We start from the raw sequence: 18427 nt of genomic DNA, 5'->3' as shown, positions 1-18427 counted from the left end.
AGCGTTAAACACACCCGCGCTCCGCCTCGTCGCCCGCTCGCCCTGACGGCTGTACGCGCGCACACACACACAAAGTTTATCCGCCTGGCTGCAGGGGAGGCTGGTGGGGAGAGTTTCAACAGAAGACTGAACAGAGTGACTCACGGGATTTGATAACCCCGAACAGATAATAGCGTCTGATAACCACAGCCTAGTAACGAGTAATTGATAAACAAAGTCTGCTCACCACTACTGTTACTCAATGATTGATAAACTAACCTCACAATTACTGACAAAGCATTCATAACTGATAATTAGAATTGACTTTCCTAAATATAACTTTAGACATAATTGCGGATTGATCAAAACGGACTTGGAGCCCATTGGCTGATCGGCACAGAACGAGTGAATGTAACAGGCACAGAACGAGTGAATGTAACCCAAAGACAAGCGGAGTGTTAGTCATTGACCAGTCAGCACAGAGTCACACTCAATGACTGACGCCTCTGTTAACAAAAGACTGGTAATTACAAGTCAATAACCAGAGAATGGTAACAATTATAACTCAACATCTCATAAGTAGACAAACCTGCAGGTTGATAACCATTGCCTGGAAACCTGGAATCAATTAACACAGATAGCTACCGACCCCTAACTACTGACCAAATAGGTACAGACTGGTAACTAAAGACTCATAATTACTGGCTGATAATCATTAAATGATAAACACATTTAGGGTAAACAATAACCTGTTACTATTGACCACGTACTGATAAGCACTGACTGTTAACCATTGATAGATAACTGCAGATGAACAACCAGGTGACACTCAGGCTAATGACGATAGGACGATGACCACTGACTGATATCCACTGTATAAACTGACTACCGATTGAAAATAAAATGTGTTCATCACCACAGATGGGTTCACCAACTAAAGACTCATCTACACTGCAACGACAGGGTCATGTCCTGGCTTTACCAGCGCAGGGATCATCACCACAGAGTTAATATCATCATTCCTGACGACAGAATATTAATAACACGTTTTAATGTACGAAGCACAAGAGGAAAAGTGACAGTACACCAGGGACTGGTAAACTGGCAGATAATCAGGAACTAATGACCTTACATACATAACCAGCGACCGGTGACCTGACACAGATAACAAGCGGCAGGTAACTTGACACAGATAACCAGAAATCGGCGACGTGACATGACCTGAAACAGGTGACCATGCATTGGTTATCCGACATAGATAATCAGCGACCGGTGGCGTTACACTGATGACCAGCGTCTTGTGACCTTACAGAGATAAACCAGTGATTGGTAACTTAACATAGGTGATCAGCGACTGGTAACCAAGGATGGTTACCAGTATGTACTGAATGCATGTTGAGGACGGGATGCGATGTCTGGGGTGTGTGCGTGGTGTGCCCACCCACAACCCAAGGGGGCCAAGCATCTGTGTGACGGATCATTTATCTTCAGCACCTTGGAGAGCGCCCTATATACAAAGGCCCTCCACACCCCTTGGGTCCAGAGCCACGACGCCGCCCCCCCCCCCCCCCACCCGGGGGACAGAGCTACGAGCCACACCCCTCGGGAGTCAGAACCACGACCCCCTCAGGTCAGAATCACGTCCCCGGTCAGAGCCACGCCCCCCCCAAGGGGTCAGGCCCTGGTTTTCCAGCTCAGAATGCCTGCCTCCGCAGTTGGAGCAACGCCTCCGGGTGACAGCCTCCCCCTGGGCTTCGAACCCCACTCTCGGGTGCTGGCAGAGTCCCGTCCTGGTCCCCGTCCCAGCCTGCCAGGCATCGGATGGTTGTTCGGGATTGGGTGCTGCCTGCCGGGGAGCAGATGCCTGCGAGGCCCCACCTGCAGCGCTGCCGGGCTCTCGACAATTGGTCTCGCCCAGTCCGCGCGAACTGTGTCCAGGTTTCCGCTGCAAAAGTTTGCGTGGAGACTCGCGGGAGCCCCCTGCTGCCGGCCGACGGCGGTGCGCCCCCCTCCTCCCCACGACCGGCGCTGCAGACAACCTTCAAACTCAACTTGCAACCACTTGAAAGTGTCGGTTGTTGTCAGTTTCGCTGGTTACTGAAAGGCAGCAGAGTTCCCAGCATCAGGCTGAGAACATGTCACCTCCGCACACTGTCAGCCCCATATTACGGTGCAAAGATAGGTTTTGCATCGCCTTTCGCCGCTAATCAGCCAATAGGGCATTTGTGCTCAGCAAGATCCAACAATAAATGTGCATTACCGGAAGAATGTGTAGACTTCAGAAAGGGGACAGAAGAGGTTCACTTGTTTAGAGGGAATGCGTAATAGGGAGAGATTGGACAAACTTTGGGTAGTTTTATCTGGAGCTTCAGAGACTGAAGGTCATATAAAATCACAAGAGGCTCTGATAGAGTGGACATTGAGAATCTTTGTCTCTAGGTTAAAAAAAAAGCGTCACTCAGGAGAGGGCCAGTGTTTTACGTGACGGGAGATGTGCAGGGGAAATATTTTACACAGTGAGTGGTGAGTGCCTGGAACGGGCAGCCAGGGCTAATGGTGGAAGTAGATACAGTAGCAGAGTTGAAGATTCTTCAGGATAGACACGTGAATACGAGGGCATTGAGCTAACTGTGTTCTATATGTTTTAATCAGTAATTTAATAACTGACAGGTGGACCTTGTTCCAGCACTGGTGGTTAAAACTAGTTAGGAGACAAGACAGATCACCTTTGCTCATTGAAGTGCCATGGTGGGATTTTGTTTTGGCAATTCTTGGCTTCTTTAAATATCCATTGCCCAGGTCGTGTCATTTGCTGGTAAATGGTAGCATTTATTGTCCACCCTGGATCACACTTGGGAATGTGCAGTGAACTATTGTGATTGGGAGATTTGGACTACCAAGTCCAATGGTGTTCACTCATTTCCCACTAATTTTCATGGTAACATATTTTCCTATCATCCTCTTCCACCTTCATATTACTCCTATACATTGAGGATCGATCAACCCATCTTTGGGATGTGGGTGGAAAGTGGAGAACCCAAAGGAATCCCATGCGGTCAGCGGGAGAGCATGCAATCTCTACACACACACACACACACACACACACACACACACACACACACACACTGCTTAGAGTTTGGAATCTAACTCATCATGGAAACTGTGAGGCAACAACTTTATGGGCTGTGTCACTAGCACCACTTGATACTGTGCTACCTTGATGTGCTTCACTCTGCCTGATGAAGGTGCTCCCACACTGCCATTATGGAAGGACATGGGGATGATGATGGGGCATTTCCCTTTTCCTTCTTGGTGGCACTAGTCATGAGTCAGGAGCTGAGGTCAGAGTAATCCAGCCCAATCATTAATACTGTACATTTGTACATGGTGCACACCACAGCTATGATTCACTGGGAGTGGGGACATATTCATGGTGGCAGATGGGATGCCAATCTTTCCCTGTATTATGTAAATCATCGGCTAGTGGAGGAGGCTGGTACTATTGCAACATTTAAGAAACATTTGGACGGATGCAGGATAGGATGCGTTTAGAGGGATTTGGGCCAAACACAAGCAGGTGGGACATCTTGGAAATTTGTTTCTATGCTGAACGGCTCTAATTAAACCACTGTTTATTCCCTGGAAGGAGATGCTGGTAGAGGAGGAGATGGGTTGAAGCAGCTAATACATGTAATTATGGTCCAGTTCTCTTGTTGCTGATAGGCTGCATCATGTTCTAGATAGCAGTTTTGGATTGACAGATCTGCTGTGAGTCCATCTCCATTAGGATAGTGGATGAAGTCCTCAGCCTGGACTACCCAATGACTGAGCAGTGCAGTGCAATATCCACAGTGGCAGGGAGATTGGTTGCTCACTGACTGTCACAGCCTGAGTTTGGCAGCCATAACCTACAGGACTCATCCCCCTGGTGATAGACATTGGTGACCCCACCAGAGAGCTCACTCTTTTCCATTTACTGAATGACACTTTCTCCCAGTTGAGTTTGAGATGGAGGTTGCTTATTCATCTGCAAGGTGGTGGTGAGCAGGCAATCCTTTCTTTTGCACATTGGTCCGAGGCCATGAGATTTCATGGGGGTCTGGAGACGACAATGAAGGTCACCAGGGCAACACCCTCCCAGCAATGTATCTTGCCACTGCCCCGTTTGATGAGCCTGTCCTACTAATAGGACAAATCATTCTTACAGCTTTTAATGGAGGAGTCTGGGATACTAGCGGATTCTGAGATATGTCCTTGAATCTGCTGCTGTGTGTCTTCAAACTCATGTATCTTCATCTTGATTGGGGGGAAGGCTGGGGGTGGGGAAGAAGAGACTGACCTGGATGGGAAATATCCTTTTACATATTGGGTGCTCTCAGTAGCAGCGGGACATCTGCAGTATTGACGTGCTATCAATTGCATTTTTGCTGCAAGGATGATGTCAATGGTTTCTAGGCTTGATTCTGGGGCCAGCTCTCTAAATCTGGATGTACACTGCCTGGGTTTTCAATAGCCCAGTTGACAGAACAAGAAGTGCCCAATGGACTCTGTCTGGTGGTCTTTCAAATTCCTTCCTCATTGGGCTTCAGAGTTTGTATACAAGTTATGATTGGACTATTTCAGAAGGAAATTCAGGGTTGATTGCTGTGTGCCTGAGATACATACAAATCCAACAGGCAAGGTCAGTAGATCTCCTTTAATAAACCGGTTGAGATTTTATGAATTGCATTGTTTCTTGATATTTTTTTCCCCTGACAGCAGCTTTTAATTCTGGATTTCTTCAATTGAGTTTAAACATTTTAGCAATCTCTGAACCAGCAGTCCAGTAATTGACCATTGACATTATTCCTTGAATATTTCATTAATATGATGTCTCAGACAACAGAGAGCCCCTCCCTCCCTCATAACTGCCTCAGATTTTGTAATCAAGTCTCTGAGATGGGTTTTGAATTCTTGACCCTCTGGCTTCCCACTATGCCATGTTTGTTTGTTTGCGTTCAACAAAGGCCAGGTTGCGAGGCTCAAGGTTCAACAATCCACTGATTCTGATTCCAGCTCCCCTATGAAGAATGGTCTTTGGGCTAACAGGACCAATGAGCTCATCTCCCTGGGAGCACCAGTGTTTTAAGAGTTTGCGCACGTGAGGAAGAAATCTAAAGAAAGCCTTTGCTTAAAGTTGCTTTGGAAGGAATGGAAACATTTCTTGGAGTAATCGCATTGTGGCAGAGGAGGTGAGGCGAAGATTTCACCAGCATTTTCACTGGAGAATGCAATTTCAAGTTCATTCAAAAATGAACTAGCCAGTAGCACATTTCTATAACATGGAACATTACAGCACAGTACAAGTACCGTGGCTCTCTATTTTTCTGGCATCCATGTGTTTGTCTTAAGGATCTTTTTGTTCCTATTGTACCAGCATCCATCACCACCCCTGGCAATCCATTTCAGGAATTAACTATTCTCTTTGTAAAAAATTTACCCTGACATCTCCCACAAACTTTCCACCCCTCACTTTAAACAGATGTCCTCTGGTCATTGCCACTCTTGCCCTGGGAATGTGCTGGCTGTCCACCCTATCTGTGCATCTCATAATCTTGTAGAACTCCGTAAGTCATCTCGCCTCCTTCTTCACTCCAAAGAGAAAAGCCCCAGCTCTGTTAACTTTGCCTCATGAGACACATTCTCCAATTCAGGCAACATCCTGGTAAATCTCCTCTACACCCTCACCAAAGCTATGTTTGATCAATAATACCTTATAGCAACAACCTTCCTAACAGCGCTGAGGGAGGACCCTCAATACATGATTCAAGGAAGAGGTTATCTCCACCTTCTTAAGTGCAATTCAGATGGACAGTAAGCATCAGTCCTGCTAACAATGCCACATTCTAGGATCTCTCTCACTGCTCCCCCTTTATAATCTCCTCCCCCTTCTTATTTAACTCCAGAATCTAAACTCCATTGTGTAATGAAAATGTAACTTTGTTCCTTGCACATGTATTGTCACATCCAACACTCAGTAGAAAAGTTTATCAGTGTTCTTCACACTAGTTTGTGCATGCTAAAGCAAATTTACATCTTCAGGAATGAAATACTTTCATTTCTGAAGCATCTCTCAATGCCTCAAGACTTCTCAAGGCACTTTTTTACAGCGAATAAAATACTTGTTACAGCGTGGATGCTGATTTGTCCAGAGGAGAGATGCAGTTATTGTTCACAATGAGTTATCTGACCATGATAAGTGGTCAGATAACTTCCCTTGGTATTGTTGGTCAGTGGTCAGGGGAAGTGTGCAAAGCATCACCTGGTCCTCTTGGTTTAGTCTCCTCTGAAACTATCCCCCAGTGAAGCCCCCTGAGTGTCAGCATGGGTTTAATGACTCCTAGGCCAGCGACCTGAAGTTGTACGCATGTTTGTTGACAGCAATAACAAAAACCAGTTGAGCTACCAAAAGAGAAGGAGTGTATCTAAGGATGTAGAAGGATATGGATCAACTGGAAAGCTGGGCACAGCAGTGGCTGTGAGTTATGACAATGAATAACTGGAGGGGCTCAGTGGGCCAGGCTGAATCCATAGGTGAGAATGCTCAGTCAGCATTTTAGGTCAGGCCCCTTCTTTAAGGTAATACATTATGGAATACAAATAGGATATATACAGTGAAAGGCAGGAACCTTTCAGAGAGAATTTGGGGTGCAAGTTCATAGTTCCCTGAAAATGCTGACACAGGTGGATAGTGTCATAAGGAAGGCATTTGGTTCGTTTGCCTTCATGGGTCAAGGCATTGAGTACAAAAGTTGCAATATCATGTCCAGCTGCACTAAACAATGCTTAGACCACACTTGCAGGATGTACATTTCTGGCCGGCTCACTACAGAAAGGATGTGGTAGGAATAGAGAGAGTGCAGAGGGATGTTGTCTGGAATGGAGGGCTGTAGTTTGACAGAGAGATTGCACAGGCTGGAATGTTGAAGGCTGAGGGGTGACCCTGTGGAAGTTTATAAAGTTATGAGGAGGGGAACAGTAGATTGTCCAATTTCTTTTCCTAGGGTAGGGAAGTCTAAAAGTAGAAGGCATAAGTTGAGAGGTTCTGAGGAACCAACATTTCCTCAGAGGGTGGTGGGTATGTAGATCGAGCTTCCAGAGGAGGTGTTAGAGTTGGGGACAATCTCAACCATTTGGACAGCTAGGAAAGGAGAAGGATGTAGCCTTAATGCTGGCAAGTGGGATTAGCATGGTTAGACAACAAGGCTAGGACAGGTGAGTTGGGCTGAAGGGTTAGTTTCTACGCTCCATAGCTCTGTAATTATGGTTTAATAACTCTGGACTGAAGTCCAACTCACATTATCTCAATCATTTCAAAAGGAACAGTATTCCACTAAATATAATACTCATAATAATGACTATGAATTATACAGAGGTAAGTGACAGATAGAATTCACAAAGGCTTCCTGATCCTCCGATAGGTTATATCATTGTTGTACGAGGTGGGGGGGGCGGGAGGTGGGGGGGGTTGATCTGAAATTTATTACTTGGACAAAGGTGCTGATAATGAAAAATCCCGAGGCAGCTGGGATAATCACATGAAGGGAAACTGAAGAAATGTGTAGAATTCTATTGAAAGCATTCATCATTCTGTAGTATGAGAAGTATGAACAATAATATGATTCATTTTAGCCAATGACTGGATCCTCTACACCAGCACATCAGTTATCCACCGATAATCCCTCACTGTAAAAGAACAGGAAAGATAGAACAGACTGCGGTCTCCGGCATTCTGACATAAGCAACAAAAACTTCATTGAGGACATGAATTAATTCTGGTGGATAAAGTCAGGAGAGAATAAGAAAGATTGTGATGGGGGGGGGGGTGTCTGGGAGGTCATCCATCTCCACTATGAACAGTAAATGGAATGGTAGGGTCCTAGAGAAGGATGTTGAACAGAAGGACATAGGGGTCATACCCATAGATCCTTGTACTTGATTGTCATACTGCTCACATTTGCCTGCAGGTTCAATGAGCTGAAGGAGAAGATTGATCGTCGATCTTGCAAGAGGTTGAAGATAGCTCCAAATTTGTAAAGTTGAGAGATGCTGCCATTGTTGACTGGCTCCAAATCAGTACATGAGCTTTTCTAAATATTCACTTTGCTGTCCGTGACATGAGACAGACTGTGGGTGCGAGTATGTTCAGTCTGTCAACGCAGTTACTCAGAAAGAAGTTGCTTGAAGAACCACCAAGCCTACCACTGAAGTATTAAAGATACTGATCACCAAGATTCAGCAAACCCCGAGATGGATGCCACTAAAATCTAGGAATGAGATGAGGAGGAACCTCTTCGCTCAGAGAGTTATGAACTTGTGGATCTACCCATCACAGAAAGCCGTTGAGGCCGGTTTATTAAATCTATTCAAAAAGGAGTAGATGTGGCCCTCCTGGCTGGAGGGATCAAGGTACATGGTGACAAAGCAGAATTGAAGCCCAATACACTCTGCTGGATGAACTCAGTGGGTTGAGCAACATCAGTGGGGGAAAAAGGAATGGTTGACCCTTTGGGCCGAAACCCTTCATCAAGAAACAATGACCATTCTTTTTCTCCTACTAATGCTGCTTGGCCCACTGAGTTCCTCAAGCAGATTCCGTAAGGCTTTAGATTCCAGCACCCGCAGTCTCCTGTGTGTCTCCAACAGGTTATATGATAAGTATTGAATGGTCAAATAGGCTTAATTACCTTCTTCTTCTATTTCCTATGGAGTAGGGAAGTGGGCAAAGAATCAGGGCAGAGAATAACAGCAGGGATATAATGTCACAGTGTGTATAACATCGGACAGGCCGCTGGTTTCAGTTATCAGGGGAAGCTGGATGGGTTGGGTTTGTTTTCTTTAGAGTTGTGGAGACTGAGAGATACAAAGTTATGAATCAATAGATCAGTTAAATGGCAAGAATTAATTTTATTTACAGTTACAGCATGGTAACAGGCCCACAATGCTGTGCTGCCCAATTACTCCCATGAGACCAATGAACCTACTGACCCCATACAACACTGGAAGGTGGGAGGATACCGGACCACCCGGAGGAAACCCACACTGGTCACGAGGAGAACTTACAGACAGTGGTGGATATGAACCTGGGTCACTGACACGGAAACAGAATTGTGCTAACCACGCCACCCTAAGAAATTATTCCCCATCTAAACAAGAGGGTGTAGGTTCAAGGTGAGACATTGGAGGTTTAAAGGGGTGGGGGTGGGGGGTGGGCCAGAGAGGGCTTTTTCACACAAGGTGTGGTTGAAACCTGGAATTCATTGCTTAAGGATGTAGGGGAGGCAGAAGCTCTTCCAACAAGTACAAAGTATCTGGATGAATACTTGAATTGGCAATGCACAGGAGGCTGCACACTAAATGCGAGTAAATGGGGTTCATGTAAGTAAGTGCAATGGTCATCATGGACACAAGGGCTAAAGGGTCTGATTCTGAGATTCAGTCACATAATAGAGAAAATTAATGCACAGTTGCCAACCTATGTAAACCTGCTCAACAATCTAAAACTTCCCTACCTCACACCCATAACCCTCTATTTTCTTGCATCTGCCTCAGCGTCTTTTAAATGTCCCCATTGTACCAGGCTCCACTACCCTCGGAAATGCATTCCGGACACCCACTTCTCTTCATGTAAAAACCTACACCTGATGACTCCCCTAAACTTTTCACCACTCATCTTAAACAGATGTCTTCCAGTATTTGCTACTGTCACCCTGGGAAAAAGGTGCTGGCTGTCCAGCCTATCTCTGCCTCTCATAATTCTGGACACCTCTGTTAAGTCACCTCTCATCCCAAAGAAAAAACTCCTAGCTCGGTTTACCTTGCCTCACAAGACACCTTCTCCAATTCAGACAACATTCTGGCAAATCTTTTCTGCACCCTCTCCAAAACTCCCATATCCTTCCCATAATTGGATGACCAGAATAGAACACAATATTCCAAGTGGATCTCACCAGAGTTTTATAGGGCTACATCATTACTTCACAGCTCTTGAACTCAAGAAAGCAAGTTTCAGTGCAGGACAGAAATTTTGTTGGAACTTTTCATTCATTTTTTTCAGAAAGTGGGCACTACTGGGAAACCCAGCATTTATCACCCCTCACTAACTGTACCTGAGAAGGTGGTGGTGAGCTGCTGGGGGGAGCGGGGGTTCATTCCAGGATTTAAACGCAGTAGTGATGAAGGAATGGTGATATGTTTCCAAACCAGGATGATGTGTGAACTGTGGCTGGGGAACCTGTGCGTGGTGGTGTTCTCCTTGCATTGGTGATCAACATGCTGAGCTTACATGGTGATAACTGTCCCAATTTAAAGCCACTGTACCCCTCGCAAACATTCCCTGGTTATAGCGATTTCTAATGACAGTATTTTAGCCACAAGCCTGCCAAATACACACACACACACACACACACACACACACACACACACACACACACACACACACACACAAAACATGCACACACACATACATACACACACACAACACGTACACACACAAAACATGCACACACACACACAACACGTACACACACAAAACATGCACACACACACACACACACATAAAACACACACACACCAAACACAGATGCACACACATACAGAAACACACGCATAAAACTCATACACACACACACACACACACACACACACACACACACACACACACACACACACACAGTATAAGGAATGTGTGTTAGTCTGAGTATGTTAATTCAATAAACTGTGTACAACCATTATGGATGGAACAATTAACAATCTAAGAATGGAGATAAACCAGAGAGATGGCAATGCTGGAAAACTGCAGCCACACACCCACACACAAAATGCTGGAGCAACTCAGTGGGTCAAGCAACATCCATGGAAGGTGATAGACAGTGGATGTTTTGGGCCAAAACCTTTAATCAGGAATGGGAAGAAAGAAGGCAGGAGCTCGAATTAAAGGGTGGGAGGAGCACAACCTTGCAAGTTACCAGTTAATAGAGGTAGAAGGGGGAAGAAAGTGGGTGGGGGGGGGCGGGGGAGATGGTGGAAAGAAATGGGAATAATGTAAGAAGTTAGGAGGTGATAGGATGCAGAGGGCTGAGAAGATGCATCTGATAGGACTATATCATGGAATGAAGGAGGTGGGGTAGAGGATGGGTAATGGGCAATGGAGAAAGTACAAAAGGAGAAGGCACGGGAGGAAAAGAGGAGGAGGGTCGAGAGGGACCCAGGAATATAAAGTGGAGCGGGAGCCAGAAAAGGAGAGAGGTGACTAGAAATTGAGGCAGTTGATCTTTATGCTGTCTAGTTGGAGACTGCCAAGAGAAAATATAAGGTGTTGTTTCTCTAATTTTCATATGGCTTCAACTGGGCAGTGCATGAGGCCAGATATGTCAGTTTAGAATTAGAATGGCTGGCCACTGGAAGATCCTTGCTGCTATGGCAAATGGAGTGTAGGTGCTCAACAAAATGACCTCCCAGTTTGCATCCAGTCTTACCGAAGTGGGGGAGGTCACAATGGGAGCACCAGATCCAATAAATTACCCCAGCAGATTTACAGGAAGGACTACTCTTGCAACAGTCAGTTAAGTTTTACAAGCTTTCCCTAAGATTATACCAACGCTTCACACATAAATATGCAGAATCCTAGCTCTACCAGGTTTGAAGCTGTTGTTCAGGCTCTTGTTCACCAGTCTGAGGTTCAAGAAGTCACACCTGGTTTCCAATCTCCCACGTGTCCGGTGGTAACATCCAATCTGAAATTGGATCATGCTCAATTTACTGTTTCAATGTACTTCCTGATGTCAGAGGTAGGTAAATTATTGGAGAGTGTTCTGAGAAATCAGATATACAAGTATTTGAACAGCCAAGGGCTGTTTAAGGACAGTCAGCATAGCTTTGTGTGTGGTAGGTCATGTTTAATGTATCTTGTAGAGTTTTTCAAGGCCATTACCAAGAAAGTAGATGAAGGAAAGGCTGTGGATATTCTCTACGTCGACTTTAGTGAGACCTTTGACAAGGTCCCAGATGGGAGGTTAGTTAAGAAGGTTCAGAAATTAAAAGGTTGGCCAACCCTGGTGTGGAGGAACAAAGAATCCAGAAATACAGATACATAATTCCCTGAAAGTGGCATCACAGATAGACAGGGTTTTAAAGAAAGCTTTTGGGATCTTAACCTTCATAAATCAAAGTATTGAGTATAGGAGATGGGTTGTTATGGAAAGGTTGTATAAGGAACTGATGAGACCAAATTTGGAGCATTGTGTTCGGTTCTGGTGACAAATACTGGAAGGATATCAGAAAAGATTGAAAGAGTGAAGATTTACTAGGATGTTGCCAGGTCTTCAGGAGTTAAGTTACAAGGAAAGATTAAACAGGTTGGGACTTTATTCTCTAGAGTGTAGAAGATTGAGGGGAGATTTGATAGAGGTTTACAAAATGATGAGAGGTAAAAGTAAGTAGGCTCTTTCTATTTAGATTTGGAGAGGTAAATACAAGAGGACATGGGTTTCAAATGAAAGGGGAAAGTTTTAGTGGGAACATTAGGCAAACTTCTTCACAGAGAGTGGTGGGAGTGTGGAATGATTTGCCATCTGATGTGGTAAATGCAGGCTCACTCAAGTTTTAAGAATAAATTTGATAGGTACATGGATGGAGGTCTGGAGGGTTATGGACTGTTTGCAGGGCAATAGGAATGGCTGGCAACACTCAGCAGGTCAGGGAGCTTCTGTGGAGACATTTAAGGTCAATGACCATCAGATCAACTCTCTTTCTCCCTGCGCAGTCACGGCTTGAATGTTCTTTCAGCTTTGTCCACTTTTCCTTATTGCACATTTCCAGCATCTGTTGTATTTTTCTTTTGTTTCTGCCCCTGAACAATAATCCGTTGCTCAGATTCATGGGAGAGCTACAGTCCAGGTACCCCACCAGGCAGATGGATGAATCATTAATCACTTCTCAATATTTAGACAAGAGAAACCTTCTCAAAAGTTCTGTCTGAGGAACAATTTTACACACTCCCTTCCCTCCTCTAAACCCACAATGCTCCTGTCACTAAAACCAACTCAGAATAAATATGCTCAGCCTTCCTGCATTGTGAATAAAAGTAGAAATCAATAAGACTGTGAGAGTCTATTTCAGGTCCTTGGAATAGTTAATTGTATTGGACACTTCCACAATGGGGGAAAATAGTATTGAACCGGGATAGATGTCGCACGTAAACTCACAGCATTGCATCACAGCCTGGTTTGGAAGCTCGAGTGCTCAGGAACACAGCAGGTACCAAACATAGCCAGATCCATCACAGGTCCTCCCATCTATTCAAAACATCTATGCTAGCCATTGCCTCAAGAAGGTAGCCAACATTTTGAAGGACCCCCATCACCCTGGTCACATCTTCTTCTCACTGCTATCTTTCGACAAAAGGTACAGAAGCCTTAAGTCCAGGATCTAAAGGTTCAAGAAGAGTTTTAATTCAATATCTGTCAGATTCTTGAACCTCCCCAACCCCAACCATAAACTATTCTGGGACCATCAGAAGATTTGTTTGGAATTTTTTCTTTCTTCCACCGTGAATATTTCTCTCTCTATCTTTTGATATTATCTCTTTTTCTACCTTGGCACCATGGGGTAATTTAATGTGCACTCTTGTATTGGGTCTATTATACCTCTGTGGCCAGGAAGAATTTTGGTGTATCTTCAGGTAGAAGTCCATCACCTCGAGGAGCAAGATTAGATTTTATCCAAAAGTTACCAGGCTCTTGAACTCTTACCCACCCCCTCATCCCCAACCACCACTTACTACAAAATACTCTGGAACTCCAGGAGATCAACAAATCTCCCTTCTCGGATGGCACAATCACCAATGTCTCCACCCTCTCTTCTACACATTCCTTTGCACCCTTACTCTTCCCCTTCCCTGAAACTTGCAATATGTTAATCTTCTGATGCTGTCCAGCTCGCATATATTTAATTTAATTCAGAGATACAGCATGGTAACAGGCCCTTTTGGACCACGAGCCAACGCCGCCCATATATACCCACATGACCAATTAACCTACTAACCCCATAAATCTTTGGAACATGGTAGGAAAGTGGAGTACCTGGAGGAAAGCCACACAGCCACGTGGAGAACATAGAAACTCCTTACAGACTGTCGCTGGCTCTGTCAAAGCCTTGTGCAAACTGCAACAGTAACTGTGCCACCATCAATCTTTAGAACCACTTTTAATTTGAAACTTTGGTTCTACTCCAGAATGATCCTGTGAATGAGAGGGTTAACTTACAAGGGGGTGAATGCTGGGTCTGGGACTACACTCACGGGAGTTTAGAAGGATGGGGGAGGGGGAGGATCTCATCGAAACCTACCGAATATTGAAAAGGCTGAATAGAGTGGTCGTGGAGAGCATGTTTCCAATTGTGGGGGAGTCTCGAACAAGAGGGCCCAGCTCAAAGTAAACGGACACCCTTTAAAACAGGAATAAGAGAAATGTCTTCAGCCAGAGGGTAGTGAATCTGTGGAATTCATTGCCACAGACGGCTGTGGAGGCCAAATCATTGGGTAGATTTAAATGGAGGTTGTTAGATTCTTGATTAACAAGGACACAACAGGATGTGGGGAGAAAACAGGAGAATGGCATTGAGAGACAATGCATCAGCCATGATTTGAATGGAGGAGCAGGTTCAATGGGCTGAATGGCCTAATTCTGCTTTTACATCTTGTAGTCTTGCGGGCACTTTCTTCCCGTTCTCCTTTTTCCCAGTTCTAAAGTAAGGGTCACAGACCCAAAATAGTGACTGGTTTTCTGCCACCAATGCTGCTCAATGTTTCCAGCACTACCTGCTTCTCACTGAATTTCTACCCCACATTTTAGTCTCTTACAAGAAAACGCATTAAGTGATTTACATTCAATGGCGCAAACACAAGAGACAGCATATGATGGTATATAGAGTCAAAATTACAAACATCAGGAGGAACTTAGCGGGTCCCTCAGTGAAGGGCAGAGGGATGGTCATGGTCTCAGGTCTAGACCCTGCGTCAAGTAGGTGATAGGTGGAAACAGGTGAGGTGGGGATGATGGGCAGGTGAGGCAGGTGGGGGTGAGGGGGAAATGGTAATGAGCTGGGGGAAGAAAGGGTTTGGGAGAATGAGAAACGTGCACGAAGGGAGAGGGGAAAGAAGACAAGGGCAGTGCATACCTATAATTCCAGGCTAGCCAAGTGGAATATGACTGGAATACAAGTGGAATAAGACCACAGTCAGTACAAATTGGAAGCAATGTCTCCTCCTCATTGATTATCTACACAGAGGTACCTCAAAGATATGTGCTTAGCCCACTGCTTTACTCGTTATACACCCATGAGTGTGTGGCCAGGCACAATTCCAATGCCATCTACAAATTTGCCGATGACATCACAGTTGTTGGCAGAATCACAAACGGCAATGAGGAAGCGTTCAGGAGGGAGATAGATCAGCTCGTTTAGTGGTGTCACACCAACAACCTTGCACTCAACGTCAGCAAAACCAAGGAGAAGATTGTGGAGCAGGAAGGAGTCAGGGGAACATGACCCAGTCCTCATCGTGGGGGTCAGTGGTGGAGAGGGTCAAAAACTTCAAATTCCTGGATGTCAACATCTCCGAGGATCTGTCCTATAGCTTCCATGTTGATGTAATCACAAAGAAGGCTCGCCAGCAGCTATACTTTGTGAGGTGCCTGAGGAGATTTGGTATGTCACTGAAAACTCTCGAAAACCTCTACAGGTGTACTGGAGAGAGCATATTAGCTGGATGCATCACTGCCCGGTATGGAGGCGCAAACTCTCAGGACAAGAATAAATCCAGAGTGTTGTTAACTGAATCTGCGACATCACGGGCACCAGACTTCACTCCATCGAGGACATCTATATAAAGCGGTGTCTTAAAAAAGCAGCCTCTATCCTCAAAGACCCCCCATCACCCAGGCCATGCCCTCTTCACTCTGCTACCATATGGAAAAAGGTACAGGAGCCTAAAGATGAGCGCTCAGCGGCTCAAGGACAGCTTCTTCCCCACTGCAATCGGATTCCTGAATAATCAATGAACCAAAGGCACGGTCAGAGGCTCTGATAGCTCAGTGGTTAGAGCATTGGTCTTGTAAACCAGGAGTTGCTAGTTTTTTCCTCGCTGGGGTCTTATTTCTGTGAGGGGCACTAGACAAAGTGACAACTCTCTGTCTACCTTATGCTAGACAAAGTTAAAGAATTTTATGTATGTTTCATTCTAAATGTAGTAATACGTGACAATAATGGAACCTTTTACCTTGCTTTGAGTGCTCTACTATTTTTATTGTTTATATTATTGTTGTAAGATGGTTATAATATGAACGTTTGCTGTTGCAAACACTGAATTTCATGACTTGTTCATGAGAATAAATCCTGATTCTGATGTTGCTCCTCTAGTTTTCACTGACACATACGTTAGCAGTGGCGATGTTGGGCAGGTCAGTGGGAATGGACATTGAATTGGCATACAATCGGGAGCTTGGAATTCTTTTTTTTAAATTTACAATACAGTAGCAGCTAATTCTGGCCATTTAAACCCGTGCCACCCAATTAACCTACAACCCCATACAATTTTGGAAGGTGGGAGGAAACCAGACCAACCAAGGAGCATCCACGCTGTCACGGGGAGAACGTACAAACTCTTTCAGTCAGGGCCGGATTCAAACCTGGGTCACTGGCGCTGTAATAACATTGCGCCAACCACTACGCTAATCGTGCCTTCCATGCTGGCAGATGGAGTGCAGGTGCTCCACAAAATGATTTCCAAGTCTGTGGTTGGTCTCACCGACATGGAGGATGCCGCACCAGGAGCACAGAATGCAGCAGATGAGGTTGGAGGCGTTGCCGGTGAATCTGGGCCTCTCCTGGAAGAGGTTGCTTAGGTCACTGGATGATAGTGAGGAAGGAGCTACAGGGGAAAGTGACAGGGGGTGAGAGGGCTTGGGCCATCAAGGAGAGAGTGGTCCATACGAATACCAGAAAGGACAAGGGGTGAACGTGACTGGAGGTGGGATTTTGGCAGAAATTGTAGATACTACTGTGATGAAGGAGATGCATCAAGCACCCATGGAGTAGCAAGTAACATTATCATGACCAGGTAATCTAGTCTTAGGTGTTACCAGAGGGATAAATACTGGCCAAGCTTCTCAGAGTCTTGTTCAAGAAAGAAAGTGTCATTGTTAGCACCATGTCTGAGAAAAAATAGAGCTTCAAGATGGCCAATGAGTATTAGAGTAATGTTGCAATTATATTGTTGCACTCGAATATTCTAGTTGTCCTGTTGCAGGACAGATGTGGAGGCTTTGGAAAAGGAACAGAAGAGGTTTACCAAGATGGTGCCCAAATTAGAGGGTGTAGGTATAAAGCAAGGTTGGCAGAATTTGGGTCATTGTCTCTGGAGTGTTGGAGGCCGAGGAAAGATCTAATAGATGTTTGTAGAATTGTGAGTGGCAACAAAAGGGTGGAGAGTCAGAATCTTTTCCCAGGTTAAAAGAGTGAAGTATTAAATGACATTTATTGAAGGTGATGGAAGAGGAATTTCAGGGAGATGTGTGGGGAGGTTTTTTATACAGAGAGTGGCGGGTGTCTGGAATGGGTTGCCAGGTGGAAGCAGGCAGAATAGCAGCATTTAAGAGGCTTCTAGATAGATACATGGATATGCAAGGAGTGGAGGTTTATGGATCATGTGTAAGCACAGGGTATTCCATCTAATTTGGTGTGGATATCATGGTCCTTCAAATTAAAATAAATCCCTTATTCTGTGTTTTATGCTCTGCATCTCTCCCAAAGAAAGAAACGATCACAGGATTTTTGTGCAGATATGGAGACAAAAAGTAGAGGCGACTTTTAGAAGATAATTCCGAATGGTTGTGACAAGAAAGAGGCTATTTGCGATTCAAGTCAATGCTAGACCTTCCTCAAAGCAATCTGGTCATCCTGTTTTTTTCAGATCCCTTTGCCCAATATCATTGACTCTGTCTCCACTCCTCCCATGACTACTCCCTGAGTAAAAAAGTTTCTCTGTTCATGCCTCTGGCCTATTGACTCTGATCACTGATTAATCAGTTGTCCAGCGAAGACAATGGTGAGAATTTTTTAACAAAAGTTTATTCAAAACAACAATGACATGACAAGACACAACATATACACAGAACTACATCTAAAACCATCAATTACCTGCCATACACTATTCACAGTTTCAAATTAAAATCCCGTATCACTGTCCAAGATGCACTTGATCCCCTGGGGGCTCTACCACTCCAGGAACTTGGCCACCATCCCCTTGGACACCGCATACTCCCACTCCAACATTGCACATCCTGGATGTAACCCCCACAAGATTGGGCGGCACGGACTTGTGGGCCGAAATGGCCTGTTACCAAGCTGTATG

General features: G+C 44.9%; 1 protein-coding gene and 1 long non-coding RNA gene across 2 annotated transcripts in view; one reads left to right on the top strand and one right to left on the bottom strand.

The window, feature by feature from the left end:
* fgf14 (fibroblast growth factor 14) overlaps positions 1 to 18427 on the bottom strand; it is a 502771-nt gene that overhangs the window by 195177 nt on the left and 289167 nt on the right. The gene's annotated exons all lie outside the window — the stretch shown is intronic.
* On the top strand, positions 772 to 8394 carry LOC138739885 (uncharacterized). Its single transcript, XR_011342521.1, has 2 exons — positions 772 to 1157; positions 7986 to 8394. It is a non-coding gene; the product is annotated as an uncharacterized lncRNA (long non-coding RNA).

The sequence above is a fragment of the Narcine bancroftii genome, chromosome 7, assembly GCF_036971445.1.
Source record: "Narcine bancroftii isolate sNarBan1 chromosome 7, sNarBan1.hap1, whole genome shotgun sequence".
Lineage (NCBI taxonomy): Eukaryota > Metazoa > Chordata > Chondrichthyes > Torpediniformes > Narcinidae > Narcine > Narcine bancroftii.
The sequence above is the reverse complement of the archived record's forward strand: the minus strand, read 5'-3'. Positions and strand labels throughout refer to the sequence as shown.